The following is a 4778-nucleotide window of genomic DNA, read 5'->3' on the forward strand; positions in this document are numbered from 1 at the left end:
GAAGTGGCAAAAGAAGGACTAATGGAAAGTGAACGTGTACTGGAGCAACAGAGTGTATGGATTTACAAGCGTTTGATTAAATGAGAAAAAAAGAGTTTACTTGAGATAAAAAACTTAACTTGGCCCGTACGGGGATCTAACCCGCGACCTTGGCATTATTAGCACCACGCTCTAACCAACTGAGCTAACCGGCCATGAATGACAGAGTTATCCTTTTTCCATGACATGCAGATAGACAGAAGAGTCGGTCTCACTATCGCAATTCCTTCATACTTTTCTCCTTCCGTCCCCTGTCTGGATTGCAATTACAAGAGCTGTTGAGTGTTGCACGCCAGCCTCAGCGCCTCTTCTTTCAGTCAACGTCACTGTGTGCTGTGATATCTTTGTAACATTGGTTGTTGCCGGAAGAAAAGGAAAGGATGGATAGAATTTGTATTCTTTTACAACAAAACCCAAAATGCATCGGCTTGCTTGCTCATTAAGTTTACAAGGCCAGCTGCTTTTGAGATATTCTAATTATAGTGGTTATTCGGCGTTGGAGGTAAGAGAGTTGTTTTTAGGTCTGGCCGTTCCTTCTGCTTTAAATTACTCTAGCTCATGTCAACAAAGTAACAACAAAACATAGCCAACGGTTTGTTGCTCAAGCCTTCCCTACTGCACCTTCCCATGTCTCTCCTGCCGACCAAAGTGCAGGAAATTTGAGTTTGCATTTGCGCAAAGAGACGTACAACACAAGAAGGCGCGCTTTCGTGTGCCGGGCACCACCCGGCCTGTGCATTCCTCACTGCCGTGAGATCAGTTTACTCAGCAGAGCATGATGCTGCAATTGGTTAGTAAGGCCTGCCTGACCAGAATAGTATATTTGGGGTCATGTATTTGATTGCATTTTTAAAACAGTAACAGAACTTAACTGCAATGTTTAAATAGGTCTAGACATATTTAAACAGTGTCAATTTGATAGAAGAATTCTGGAAAATTCAGAGGGGAGGCACCAATGTTTTTTTTTCCCTTTGGGTGGATGTGGCATTAAAGAGTTTGAAGACCACTGGTCTAAGTGGACACTAATACACCTGGATCCTCCTGAATTCCTCGCAACAGATGCCAGCAAACCTGCCTGGAGAGCTACTGTGTTGGACTGATCCTGTCGATTCAAGTGGTCTTTCCTAGAGAGTCGGAGGTCATGGAAGTAGATGGAGTTGATGGTAAGCTTCAGGGCTTTGAAGTTTTCCCATCATCATCTGTCTCAGAAAAATGTGCTAGTAAAGACAGAGAATAAGGTAGCGGTCTTTTACATGAACCAGCAGTGAAGCATGCATTTAAAATCCCTCAATGCAATAGCAGAACAATTGGGCTATTGGGCAGAGATCAACCTGTTGCATACGTCGGCAGTACACATCAAGGGCACCGACAATGTGATGGAAGACAGCTGGAGGTTTCCAAATTTGCTGGAGTTGACGTTATCCAGGTCGTTGTTTTGAGAGATATGGCGAGAGTTTGTGAAACCCTTTCTGGATCTCTTTTCAAACAAGGACAATGCTCATCTTTGTCGATTCTGATCCAGGTTTCCGGAACAAGGAGCCTAGGTGGTGGACGTATTGGTGATAAAGTGGCTGAGAAGTCTCCTTTATACATTCCCCCCCCTTTTTATTGATCCAGATGGTTCTCTTCAAGTCTCAGCAGGGGGAGGGAACTTGATTCTTGTTGACCCTGATTGGCCAGAGATGTCATGGTTTCCTCTTCTGAACCCCTGGCTCTTCTACCTCCTTGGGTACTGCTCAAGTGTGTCTCTTCTCAGAACGTCGTCCCTGACCTTCTTTCTCCAACTCACTCTATCGCTTTGGAGGTTGAGAAGTCTGGACTGCTAGCAAAGGGTCTTTCCTCTTCCTTAGTGGAGTTAATTCAGGACTCCAGCAGGCCTTCTACTTCGAAGTCTTACTCAAAGAACTGGAAGTCCTTTCAGACGTGATGTTCTGCTCATGATCTTTTGGCACCTACCTGTAGTTTGTCTGCTATTTTGCATTTTCTTCTGAATGGGTTTCACTTGAATCTCTTTCCACTCTGAAAGCTCATTGGTTTGCGATAAAGGCTTTTAGGGACTTTTCTGAACTTTCATCGATGTTACACTTTTTGGTGTCTAGACTGTTATGATCTTTTGTCAATGGTAAGAACAATGAAAAATCCCTTTTCTCCAACTCAGAATCTTCCTACTCTTTTATAGGCTTTGCAATTTTATCTCTTTGAGGATCTGGATACTGTAGAATTAAAGATTGTCTCCTATAAAGTTATTTTCCTATTTGCTATCACCTTGCTGAGAACAATTGGGGAGCTGGGAGCCTTAAAATGCTGTCCTCTCTTCATTTGATACTTTGGAAGATGGGGTAACTTTAAGGGCTAGCCCTACCTTTGCTGCAAAGGTTAAGTCTATTTTTGATAGATCTTAGGAAATAATTCTTCCTTCTTTCATTCCCTCTCCTTCCTCTCCGGAGGAACATTTGCTGAATACACTTGATGTTTAAAGAGCTCTTTTCATTTATGTCACCAGGCCTCTGCAGTTCAGGAAAACCGACTCCTTGTTTGTGACTTTTGGACAGCCTGGAAAAGACAAGAAGGTGACTTTTATGACTCTGAGTAGGTGGATTAAGTTGTCAGTTTTTCTGGCTTTGCAAGGGTTTTCAGAAAATCTTCCAGGTCAGGGATGGTCTACGAGAGAAATGGCCACCTCCTGGGTTGAATTCCAGTGAGTAACAATCTAGGAAATTCCTAGGGTGGTTACTTGGGCCTCAGGGCATACATTTGTCAAGCATTATCGCTTAATAAATTTTCTGTTTTGCATTTGAGTACCAATGTTTTGAACTCTGCATTACCCTAAGTCCATCTTGTCCTTGTCACAAACATTACATCCTGCCCACCTTCCCATCAGTCCTTTGGCAAGGGCTTGGCACCCAGGTTGGGTGCATGGCGCTAGCATTTAAGAATCCTCCTGTTCTTTCTTCCTCTTGGAGGGTGACATCACTTTACTTTGTAATGACTGTCACAAGGACGCAATGGACTAAGGCTAATGAAGATTACCAATAAGTAACCAACGCATCACCACTCTTTCTGAATGTGCGTGGCTCATTCTGCAGGACTTGTTCTTTGTATGATTCCTGGATTTTCAGAAGCCCTTTGATGGCAGCACCCCCACACTGAAAATTGTTTCAGCACCACTGGACAAGGGTCAGTTGTCATGCTCATCTGCGGCATAAATTTGCATTGAAGTAGTCTAACTCCCCAGGTCATGTCTTTTGCTCAATTTGCCTTTGTGAGTTTTCTGTCAATCATTGTTGATTTCCTTTGATCTTTCTTTCTTCTTTCACTTCACCTTCGCCTTCAGTGTATCTTTCTGCCCTGTTAAGAGACACGCCCCCTTGTAGCCACTTCTATACTTCTGTCACCTAATTATTTTCCTATCCTTTCCCCTGTAACGTTGCTGATCCTAGCTATAGCATGACTATCCAGAATCTGTTCACCTGAGTTATGTTCCTCTTATCCCCACGCATCTAATAATCAGCTCTTGGTCTCCCTCCACCTCTCACGTGACATAGTCTGAGCCAGTGTCTCCATCTTGGAGAGACAATCTCTTGCACTTCTGTTGTTCTACTGGCGCTGCCGGCTTGAGCTTTGGTCAGAAGTGGCAAAAGAAGGACTAATGGAAAGTGAACGTGTACTGGAGCAACAGAGTGTATGGATTTACAAGCATTTGATTAAATGAGAAAAAAAGAGTTTACTTGAGAGAAAAAACTTAACTTGGCCCGTATGGGGATCGAACCCACGACCTTGGCTTTATTAGCACCTTGTTCTAACCAACTGAGCTAACCGGCCATGAATAACAGAGTTGTCCTTTTTCCATGACATGCAGATACACAGAAGAGTCGGTCTCACTATCGCAATTCCTTCATACTTTTCTCCTTCCGTCCCCTGTCTGGATTGCAATAACAAGAGCTGTTGAGTGCTGCACGCCAGCCTCAGCGCCTCTTCTTTCAGTAAATGTCACTGTGTGCTGTGATATCTTTGTAACATTGGTTGTTGCCGGAAGAAAAGGAAAGGATGGATAGAATTTGTATTCTTTTACAACAAAACCCAAAATGCATCGGCTTGCTTGCTCATTAAGTTTACAAGGCCAGCTGCTTTTGAGATATTCTAATTATAGTGGTTATTCGGCGTTGAAGGTAGGAGAGTTGTTTTTAGGTCTGGCTGTTCCTTCTGCTTTAAATTACTCTAGCTCATTTCAACAAAGTAACAACAAAACATAGCCAACGGTTTGTTGCTCAAGCCTTCCCTACTGCACCTTCCCATGTCTCTCCTGCCGACCACAGTGCAGGAAATTTGAGTTTGCATTTGCGCAAAGAGACATACAACACAAGAAGGCGCGCTTTCGTGCGCTGGGCACCACCCGGCCTGTGCATTCCTCACTGCCGTGAAATCAGTTTACTCAGCAGAGCACGACGCTGCAATTGGTTAATTACGCCTGCCTGACCAGAATAGTATATTTGGGGTCATGTATTTGATTGCATTTTTAAAACAGTAACAGAACTTAACTGCAATGTTTAAATAGGTCTAGACATATTTAAAAAGTGTCAATTTGATAGAAGAATTATGGAAAATTCAGAGGGGAGGCACCAATGTTTTTTTTTCCCTTTGGGTGGATGTGGCATTAAAGAGTTTGAAGACCACTGGTCTAAGTGGACACTAATACACCTGGATCCTCCTGAATTCCTCGCAACAGATGCCATCAAACC

General features: G+C 43.3%; 1 non-coding gene across 1 annotated transcript; it reads right to left on the reverse strand.

The window, feature by feature from the left end:
• Positions 1-120: 120 nt before the first annotated feature.
• On the reverse strand, positions 121-194 carry TRNAI-AAU (transfer RNA isoleucine (anticodon AAU)). Its single transcript has one exon. It is a non-coding gene; the product is annotated as a tRNA-Ile (tRNA).
• Positions 195-4778: the final 4584 nt, after the last annotated feature.

This window comes from Pleurodeles waltl, chromosome 12 (genome assembly GCF_031143425.1).
Source record: "Pleurodeles waltl isolate 20211129_DDA chromosome 12, aPleWal1.hap1.20221129, whole genome shotgun sequence".
NCBI classification, from domain to species: domain Eukaryota; kingdom Metazoa; phylum Chordata; class Amphibia; order Caudata; family Salamandridae; genus Pleurodeles; species Pleurodeles waltl.